We start from the raw sequence: 11,475 nt of genomic DNA, 5'->3' as shown, positions 1-11,475 counted from the left end.
CCCCCCCGCCGGCCCCACACAAACCTCTGCCTCAGAAGTTAAGGGGAAACAGGACAGGAGTGGTGGCTCACACCTATAATCCTAGCACTTTGGGAGGCCAAGGCAGGCAGATCACCTGAGGTCAGGGGTTTGAGACCAGTCTGGCCAACATGGCGAAACCCTGTCTCTACTAAAAACACAAAATTAGCCAGGTGTGGTGGCTCATACCTGTAATCCCAGCTAGTGGGGAGGCTGAGACAGGAGAATCCTTTGAACCTGGGAGGCAGAGGTTGCAGTGAGCCGAACCATGCCACTACACTCCAGGCTGGGAGACAGAGTCAGACTCTGTCTCAAAAAAATATATATATTTTTTTTAATTAAAAATAAGTTAAGGGTAGAAAATGTCAGTAGAAACTTGTCATTAGCAGTAAATTATTCTTTGGTGTTTTTGGAGTTAATATTTTCTAAAATAGTTGCAGATTGATCAAAATAACTATTTTTATACTTTCGCATGGCTTCTGTGTATTGCAATAATTTAATAATAAGTAATAAGACTCCCCCTTAAAAGAAAAAGTGTTCATTAATGATTGCAATTCCATATTGTGTGGCACATTCCTTACATGTTGTGAAAAGGTTATGGATTCACTCACTGTAGCATCAGAAGTATAAAGGTGAGAGGTGAGATTCTTTGTTGCAAGTGCTGAGAAATAATCATTTAAAGGTCAGTTGCCCTAAAAAAAAAGAAAAGAACATTTGTTTAATAAGTAACTCATTTTGGGATATGCTGCAATTGTAAAGGTTACAGAATAGACCAATTTGCCAGTGATGTCGGCAAGAAGTACTGTTAAAGTCATTGGTCCTATTAAAACAATGCTTCGTAAAATTCAGATTGCATGCCTCCTCACATATCCCAGCACACATCCAAAAACTGCCTAAACTATTTATAGTGTGCTTTCAAAGACACATTGCCTTGTGCACTTTACCTTGAGTACTCAGCTCCTCTTAAAAGCAACAATGGAGTGTTAGATGGGAAAATACCTTGGCAACCACACAGCCTCCCCAACACACAGCACACAACGCACTCTCTCCCACATCTGATTCATCCTATATTGCTTCATTCTTTCAGCTTTATTAATGTATAAGAACATTCTCATGTGTCATGGGTTAAAGGATTTCTCACTCGGTATTCTGCTGTACCGTACACCAACAACTATCTTGCTAGAAACTCCTATACAAAAGAAAAAACTATTGATTCAGCCATGTAAAGGATAAACTATAAATTTGTATCTCTTCCTATTCCAAGACCAACTTCCTTCCCCTACTATTCTCTAAAAAAGCCAAAGAGAATTTGGTTTGGCAATAAATTGGAATACTAACTTGATATGTAGAAGTAACAATATTTGTACTAAAAATCTTTTAGTACCTGAAAGGTTATTTTTTTCAAGATCTGAATAAAGGTGTTTATTTAATATAACTTTTATACTATTAAAAAATTTTGCCTTTAGGGAACTGATGTACAACAAATAAAAGTTGTTTGTTGTTTTTATTTTTCTCTGTGAAGCGGTATTTTAAACTGGCTACAATTTTCCCTAGAAGATTCGCTTTTTGAGATGAGTATATGAACAAAATAACTTCCAGAAAAACCTCTGTAGATAGCAGTCCCTTCCGAGCACTCGACTGCTTAAGATTTATGTTTACTTTTTTTACTCTTCGCATTGGTTGCAAAGCTTCTCCTCATTGAAGGTATTTTGCTGATGGTAAATAGTGAGTTCTCAGATTTTTATAATGAATTGATTTTTCACATATGTTGTGTCAGAATTTTAATCACAGTTTAAAAACAATACGTTTACAAGCACACTTCTAAGTTTTGCTATTTAGATTAAAGGAACTAGAAAGCTTATAACTCTTACCCTATTGTAAAGTAAGAACTACCTCTGTCTATAAGACATCAGCAATTAGAAGAAATTACGATACTCTTATTTCAAGCAACTTAGCTAAGAATCAAGTTATTCTCTTAACTTGACTTGCTTTTCATTTGAAAGAGGGCGAAATCTATTTCCTGGGTAATTTTGCAGAGCAAAGATATTAATACGTTGGGGTTTAATTGTATCCTGTGTTTAAATACACTGTGGGTGAAACCCCAGACCTCTGCTTAATTGCTGTGAGAAAATAGCCTGATTTCTCTGAGATTAGGCACACGCTTATGTATACTTTGACCTAAGAGTGCCTCCTTCAGAATTAATCTTCTAAGGTAGAGGGATTTGCTTTTATATGTGCAGCAGGGCCATTCGTGACAAACAGGGCCTAATAAACTAACTTCACCCCCTAGACCTCCCTTTTGCTGTCAACGTTTTTCTTCATCTATTCACTTCACACATCTCTTGTCCAGTGGCTTATTAGCAAATAACCCTCACTGGGCAGGGGGAGTAATTTTAATGGCATTTTTAAGTTAGAGGACTTGGGACTTAAATGGGATACTTCAAAAATAAAACTATCTTGAAAACTTTCGTTTTTACTAATGAAACATAAAGTACTCTAAAATAACTCCATTTAAGTAAATACCATAGCCCTTTGAAACGACAAACAATTCATATTTACTTAAAATTTGGTCTGCAGCTGTATTTTGTTGGATCTGTCTAATGTATGAAAGCACTTTTTCTTTCCCATCAGCTATATTCGAATTGTTTTTGTAAGATGTAACAGAACGTTCTGGTTTTAAAATATTTATATTAATCAAAGTTAGGGCTGTTTATATTTTTTGGCAATCGTGCTTTTCTTTAAAAGTGATGCACTCCTCTTTAACTAAACAAAAGTGTTGAAATGGCCTGTCATATAAACTTCAACATAGTACAGTTGGTAATACAAATTCTGGAGACGGAAATAAATGGGACGTAGTTTCTAGCTTCAGGTTAAACATGGACTAATAAAAAGAGCAACAGTGATAATTTCTAAGATTTTCCTGAGGAAATGTCATTCATTGCTGCTTATAAACTCTAGAGTTACCTGGTGGAAAGTTTGTGTTCAAGTGTCTTGCTCTGTTTTCTTGGGGCATTAGGAAGTAAAGCCTAAGTGCTGACTGAAAAATAATAACAAGCCACTAAAGCTGGAGGCTTAAACAGCAATCAATTAATTTTAAAATTCCTTTATATTATATATGTCCAAGCTCTTGTAGTAATGATAAAAATACTTACATGTTACTTACCTGCAATCAACTGTATTTGTGGGCAGAAATACCTAACAGGAAAGAGCTGTTTTTAGAAGTCAAGCCTCCCACTATTGTTATTGCTACAAGCTTTTGTTGGTGAATCTTAAACTGTATGATCTATCTAGACTCACATAAGGAAAGTGGAGTTTTAATCAAAGACATTTTAAACTTCAAGCCAACCTTAGTTAAATTTATATATAGTTATATGTAATTATTCTGTAGCATGGACACTCCCAAATATTCTGGAAGTTTAATAAGACATGGCTTCAGGTAGATTGGTCTATTTGGGGTTTTTTGTTCTTGTTGTCATATTCATTCTGTAGTTCAAACTGCACTGATTCACTTCTGTGGAAAATAATCGTAAACAGGAAGGGTGGGGACAGAAGACTTCGTCCCTAATATGGAAGTTATAAGAGTTTGTTCTTTCAGAGTATGGTAAGGACATATCAAACAAACAGGAAGTATTATTATGCATTGCAGGCAAAGGGGCTAAAGGTCTCCCGTTAGAACTTTTGGCCCTTTTAGAATCCCTGATCCTTCATTATTTTGTTTAACTTGATGTAAGTCTTGACCAGTAGCTGACTCTGCGAAAACATTTCCTGACATCATTTCCAGAGGTGATGTGGGATTACTGTGCTTGCCTTCTCATTTTGGGTTGAGAATGAAAAGTCCAACAGTGGTTCCTGGTTAATACTTCAAGCACAGTCTTTTAATTAACAGGTCAGGTTAATTCATTCCTTTGGCCTTTAGCATTACAACTTCATTTTCACACTTTGGTTAAAATGATCAATGCACATAACACACACACACACATTCACATACACACAAACACATTTAAGGGGGCAAAAATGTTTTTGTTCTGCTATAGCAGAACAAAAAATAAATAGACTCTTTTTAATTACCTCATTCGTAATACAAGGTGGTGGAGGAGGAGCAAAAAGGTCAGGATATAGTAAATATAAAATTTAAATCTCTAAACTAAACTAATTTACCTTTTTTTTTTTTGGTACTAGCTAAAGTCAATGAATATAAACATGTGTTCTATTACATTACACCATTATGGATTATTGTTAATGTCTTGTTTCCAATTTTATGCAATTTTTGGTATAATCCAAACCTATGTATTAGCCAGGGTAGGAGGTTTTGCTTGAGGTAATTGACATTATATAGTCCAAAGCACAGGAAGAAGTAAAACATACCCGTAATCTTCACCCATTTCCAAACAGAAGGGGATAATTGGGCCAATTCTTCTATTGTGTACCCTCCCTCTTCATGCAGAGATTCCTTTGAAGTCAGAGGGAAATGAAGGAGCTGAGGCTGAGAATGTGGCTGGAGGAAAAAAAAATGAATATTATCAGGCCAGAGTCTCATAACCATGTTTTATGCCACATTAACCATTGGGTTTGCTATAATGCAGGGCCTTTTTATTATCATTTTTACCTTCTAGTTTAATCAAGGATCACTAATACAACTTCTAATAATACACTGGAGTTAAAAAAAATGTGTTTATTTGAACTCCCTTAGGTGAGATTCACAATCCAGCCCCTCAAAAATGTAAAGAAATAATTTTATTTAGAAAAAGCTAAAAATGTAAAAAGCATCATTTTATGGTTATATGTAAGTCTAGATGAAGCAGAAAAACTGACCAATTAAATTCGCATTCAGAGTGAGTACAGCACAGAGAGGAAATTATGAAGGAGGCGGGGATTTATTTACTTGTCAAGCAATTTTCTCTCACTTTCTCCTTACTTCCTACCACCTTCAAGGAGAGAGAAAATGTTAGCTTGCATTTATGTCACGAAGCTAAAAGTTTATTTCTTAACCCTCCTTTGTTACAAATCACAGGGAGCATGAATGTATTTGAGTGCATAGAGGGAAAGTTATATAATTCAAGCAATGATGGACTGACGCCGTGGAGAGTCATTAGACTTAGGTGAACAGACAGCTGTCCAGAGACTCTTCAGTTTCAAAATCGCCAACAAGAGGGAAATGACTGAAGACAGGAGCAAGGACAGAACCAATCAACTTGTCAGGCTGTGAAGCTATCTAAGAAAAAGACAAGTTCTTCCTTCAATTAATACACATTATTTGAGAACAATGCTAAGCCATGTGAGAGATATTAGATGTACAAAGACATGATTCTTGGAACATTCAAAGTTGTGTGGAGGTGAAAAACATGTTAATAAATAATAACAAACAATATGACAAGCTTCGTAATACAGGTGTGTGCTTAGTGTTATAAGAAGACAAAGAAGGGAGTTATTAATACTTCTTTGGGTTTGGAAAGAGGTACTGGATAGGTGAATAATAATTTCACAAAAAAGTTAATAAATTAAGGTGCATCTTAAAGTATAAGTAGGTATTCATCAAGCAGAAAAGGAAGAAGTGGCCATTCCAAGCAGAAGAAATAACATACATTCAAACCAAAGCATGTCTTATTCAAGGAAGAAGAAGTTGTTGACTATGACTATAGCATATGGTATACAGGCTGTGTGGTAGGAGGAACAGTCTATCATAATTCGGCTCCAAATTGCAGCCCAATAAACAAAGCCTTGTATGTTATGCTAAAGAGTGGGGACCTCATCCAGGAAGCAGTGGAAAGTCACCAAAATGTTTAATCAGGGGAGTAACATGATAAGAATCGTGTTTTAAAAAATAGCTAGCATCAGTATAGAGGAAGGCTTGGAGAATGACAAAAATAGAATAGTTTTTATGAGTTATAGAGAGGTTGGGAATTGAAAATGAGAGCCTTTGCTACAATCATAAATTAAGGAGAGATTTTAGGCTCAGGAGGTAAAATTAAAAACAAAACAAAACTGGCAACCTCAATGTACACAACCTTTCACGTGCATACTATCAGGTTTGGGTCAGAGTGATATGGGTAGAAAAAATACGTTTCCAGTATAGTTAATAGTAGAAGATTGGTGCTTAAGTCAGAATCCCTAGAAGCAGGGTCAGAGATTAAAGTTGTTCTGAAAATGATTTACAAAGGGAGTGTTCTTGGGAGGAGGGAAGCAAGACGAGCAGAATAGGCAGAAGCAGGGACGAAGGTAGCTAAGAAGGATGAAAACTGGCCTTAGCTGAGCCTGCTCCTTTGGGGAGCTCTGAAGCATATATTGTACTACAGAGTTAGCTCCTCTTATCCCCAGGGAGGATAATTCTCAGGTAAGTTAGCTTGGTTCAGCTGAGGGCTAATCTTTGGGAAGGAGAGAGCTATGAGCTGTTAGCAGCCAAAAACCCTGACAGGCGCTGGGGAGCAAGAAGGATACCAACAGCAGCCACGGTAGGCCACCCTTCGCAACGCTCAGAACCACTTGCTTCTGACATTTAGTTTACTCCATTCGGGCACAACAGCTTCAGGATTCTGGTTACTCACATGTCTTGGGCTCCTATATAAGATAAAGATGAGTAAAACAAACTGTAGCTTCCACTGCTGCAGTGTGTCCCAAGCCCATAACATAATCATCATCTACCCCTTCGTCACTCTTCCAGATGTTCCTGCTTATGGGTGAGTACTTCCTGCAGGTCTAGATGGATTGCCTGAAGGCATAAGCCAAATTCTCAAAACTTAGGTAGGAATCTAAGCACCTGATTACCAGGCCCTAATCTGGTTATAGTTGCTGTACTTGCCTATTACAGTTACACAAGGCATGAGAATACCAAGATGCGGCCCAACAGATCATTTGAGTGACAAACACATTGCTCCCTGTATCTAATATGTAGCAGCATTTCTGCCTCCTCATGATAATCGGGTCATTTATCCTGCCAATACAGTAACTTTTTGTGCCAGCCAGTCTATTGGCACAAGGAGCTCAAAGTAATCTGGCAATAGCCATAGCTTTAAGTTTACTGAGACTTTTCCTAGATCCCCTAAGTGTAAGTTTCCCTCCTCTGGGACTTAGGACCTCTAGACTCACAAAACCTGAGTTGCAAGAATGGGTCCCTGAGAGTGATGGTTGAGTGGAGTTCTTATTTTTACTCTTTGATTCCTGTACTCATGTATTCTAATCATTGAGGACAGAGAACCATATAGTATCTGTTGCTTTAAAGTGCACACTATACTCCAAAAGATAATACTTATCCTCATAGGATGCCATCTCTAAACTGGTGCTGTAACTGGGCCAGAGTGTGGGAGGACCAGTGAACTCCAGGAGCATGTGCCCATTGCCATACCTCCTTTTCTATAAAGTGAGTTCCTTGGTCCAATTAACATGATTTTATCCATATGGTCCACAAAGATGATGCCCTGTAGAATGTCTGTACAGTCCCAGTCCTTACAGACTATATTTGGACTAAGCTGGAGAACTCACATAACACTGGGACAGATCATGACTCTTGTTATTAATCCATACGAATGCAAGCTGCTTCTGATCCCCCCCTCCCTAATGGGTATTAAAAATAACACATTTGCCAGAACAATAACCACATATCTTGTATCTGGTTAACTTGCCCTAGTAAATATATTACATGCAGCATAACAGCTGTGATAGAAACTACAACTTGGTTCAGTTGGCAGTACTCAGCTCAGAACTCCATGATTTAATTTGTATATGGTCTCGATTGCTCAGCTACATGCAGATAGAGGATCCTCACCTATGTATCCTTTAAATCTTTGAGACTATCTATTTTGAGAGTAGTATTTATTTATTGCACTAATCTGTACAATTTTTCTCAGGATGTGATAACTGGTTTTGATTTACTAACTTGACCACAGAGGATAGTTTCAAAGACTTTCCACTTTGACAGTACAATAGTTGGTCAAGAAAACAATGGGAGAATTCTATCAACCTCTAACTGGCTCATGCCAATTATACATTCAAGGACTAGAAAAATGATCATTAAATGAGTGTGTGACCCCGGGAAACCCACTGTGAAATAAGTCTAGATCAGAACTCCTTTTATTTCCTGACACTTACATGTCCATACTCTAACAAGCGGCCCATGGTGGTGCTGTCAGCATCAACTCATATCTTATATTTACCAATCCTAAAAAGATCTGAGCATTCCCTTTGTTCCAGTGTACAGTTTTCTGAGTAAATACCTCTTGGTCCTTTTGGGGAAGAACTGAGGAGTCACACACTTACTATAATGTTGTAGTTCCTGTCTCATGGAGACCCAGCATCTCCTTCAGTCAATAGTTTCTGGTTATGAGAACTCACTCAGGTATGAAGACAAGGCAAGAAATTATGACTTTTCATTGAGATATCCGAGTCAACCTTTTGCTCATTATTTTCTACCTCTTTTGATTATGTGTGTGAACCAATACCCTTGTTGGTGACTCATCTATCTTGCCATTTCACATAGTAACCATTTCCATGGATACCTTGTGACAGTTCCCATCTCCACCCAGACAGCAGCCATTTCAACCCAGTTTCCCATTGTGGTGACTGCACTCCCTTTGCTTCTGACAATTAAGTGCTTCCCTGTGGCCCCTGTTAATCTGGAATCCTACCATCCCCTTGCTACAATGGACCCCAGTCTTTTAATCACATGTCCTTCTATCCCTGGTTTAAGAAGAACTATGCTTCCCCACAATGTTGGAATCTGCCTGATCAGCAAATTCCTAATCATGTTAATAAACAACATGTCCTCCAAGCTCTCCTAGGGAACATAGTCAGATATGGATATTTCAGTCTTCCATAATGAACCCATTTTTGCATGCTCATTTTTTTAATTGGTTTATTTCTTTCTCCACAATCTATTACCATAGTGCCAGAATCTCTACTTCATTTCATGTGACCTATCACTTTTTCCAAGCTACTAAGAGCTATCCCAGTCTTACATTAGACCTATCATATAAGACTTTGCTAGGTATTAAATCCTGTTTCAACAGAACAACCCCATATGAGAAAACTGTCCATTACATAGCTTTATATTCTGCCAGGACCCTCAGGATCCCTCCCAGGCATACTCTTTGAGCATACATGCAATCAAGTCCTAGATATCACATGGAGTATGTAACTCATTTCCTTCCTTAGCAGGCCATCAATTCCCTAGCTAGGTCATGCTGAAATGTGGCCCAAATTATCAGCGTGACCTCCATGAGGGAAAGCACAGGCAGATCTGAGAATTGTCTTATAAGGCATCTGCCTCATTTGAGACCTTGGCATAGTATTCATGAAGGAAGCTTTCACTTTCAACAAGAGAAAAGGGGGCTTACTAGCCATTTCTGTGAGCCACACATGTTCAGGGGACGATGTAGTTGTAAGGTGCTCATCTACTCAGATATCCCTATCCCAAACTTCAGAGTACTACTCCTTTATTTCAGAGCCCTAAATTTTGCACAGGAAACTTGCCTAGGCTGAGAATTTAGCCTCCATTAAAGTTATTCCACTTACAAATGAGCCATGAGCCTGATCTCCAAATCTGTCTGCTTTCTACAAGAGAAGGATGTCTCTTTAAATGATGCTAATGAGGTTTTCCGACTCTCACATTTTGCTTTAAATGACAAATAATAGAACTGAGTCTGTGTATTAAGCAGACTGTAAGATGGCTCCCAGTAAGCCTTGCCTTGTAGTGTTCATGACATTGTTTAATCCACTCCGTTAAGTATGGGCTGGATTTGTGACTTATTTTTAACCAACAGACTATGACAAACGTGTTGAGTCTGGCCCACAGCCATAGTTTGCTGACCCCTGATCTTAACAATCACCCTGGTATATGATGCCAGGGATTAATAATGCACCTACCACCAGGGATAAGAGCCTTATTACCATCCACCTCCCGAATGTCAGCTTAGTCTCTGCTTCTTAGGACCACTTCCAGTATCATTCATCTTGACTTGGGCTCCCTAAAAGTGGAAACTAAGAAAATGATTCTTATAAAACTGATTTATTGAGGGAGTGCTTTGGGGGAAGGGGAAGGAAGGACAGGGTTAAGGAAGAAAGCTAAGTAAGAAGTATGTTCAGCTGAAAACTGTGAGAGCTTGGTCCTACAGGAAGCTCTGGAGCACCAGAGGTCAATTCGCCCTTAGAGTATGTGTGTAGGGGTGGGGAAGGGGGTGCAGGCAGGGAAGGAGGAGCTTTCATATTCCTTATATCAATAAAGTATTGACTGTTGGCTGCCTGGGTGGGGGAATGGCTCAAGTAAAGCAATTTCCCTTCTCAGGGAAGAGAAGTAGCTGGGTATAGGTACTTTCCCATTCCTTCTTTGGGATAACCCATTTACCCCAATTACATTTCTGTTTATGACCTGAACACATTTTCATTAATTTCTAAGGAATGGAAATAGGATGCTCAAAATACAAGAATATTAATAATGCCAAAAAGGATGCAAAATAATTTCTGTTCATTTTGGTTTTGTATTTGACAGGTGTTACCACTTTTCTCTGCCCATTTGTCAAAACTAGAACCAACATAGTCAAAGTGAATAGAATGGAATGACAGTTTGGGGAGCAATTAAAAAAAACATGTGCAGTAGCAGGATAAAACATGAATAGCTCAAAGTTCTCATATCACCTGGTGCTCACTATTGAATAGTGTAATAACAATCACCCTAGAGACCGGTTGCTCCAGTTTCCATCCCACGCTATCCCTTACCGGAGCTGTAAACTTGGGTAAGATATTTAAATGTCTGTGCCTCCTCACTTTCCTAATCTGTAAATCTGGGTTAATACTAGTATCTACCTCATGAGATCACTGTGAGCAAAAATGAACTAATACATGAAGTGTTTACAATAGTATTTAGTGCATAGTATACACTGAGCCTTAGTTTGATTATTGTTGATGTTGCATTATTTGTGGTCACTCACTTATCTACTATCTTATTTAAATGTAGCTTTTTCAGTGCACCTTAATTTGGGTTTTGGGCTCTATTACCTCTTATTCCTATACTTTGAAATATTTGAAAATATAATTAGAAAAGTCTACTCTCAGCAAAAATTGGTCTCTTTCCTAGACCCCAAGGAAAATTCTGCAAATAAGCCATATTCTTTTTTTTTTTTTTTTTCTTTTGAGACGGAGTCTTGCTCTGTTGCCCAGGCTGGAGTGCAGTGGCCAGATCTCAGCTCACTGCAAGCTCCGCCTCCTGGGTTTACGCCATTCTCCTGCCTCAGCCTCCCGAGTAGCTGGGACTACAGGCGCCCACCACCTCGCCCGGCTAGTTTTTTGTATTTTTTAGTAGAGACGGGGTTTCACCGGGTTAGCCAGGATGGTCTCGATCTCCTGACCTCGTGATCCGCCCGTCTCGGCCTCCCAAAGTGCTGGGATTACAGGCTTGAGCCACCGCGCCCGGCCATAAGCCATATTCTTGAGTTCCTTCTGTAGACAAACAGTTAAAAGTGTACCTATGCT

The 11,475-nt window shown here is 38.6% G+C and overlaps 1 long non-coding RNA gene across 1 annotated transcript in view; it reads left to right on the top strand.

Moving 5' to 3' along the window:
- LOC105521818 overlaps positions 1-11,475 on the top strand; it is a 401,150-nt gene that overhangs the window by 279,404 nt on the left and 110,271 nt on the right. The gene's annotated exons all lie outside the window — the stretch shown is intronic.

This window comes from Colobus angolensis, unplaced genomic scaffold, assembly GCF_000951035.1.
Source record: "Colobus angolensis palliatus isolate OR3802 unplaced genomic scaffold, Cang.pa_1.0 Scaffold41, whole genome shotgun sequence".
NCBI classification, from domain to species: domain Eukaryota; kingdom Metazoa; phylum Chordata; class Mammalia; order Primates; family Cercopithecidae; genus Colobus; species Colobus angolensis.
The sequence above is the reverse complement of the archived record's forward strand: the minus strand, read 5'-3'. Positions and strand labels throughout refer to the sequence as shown.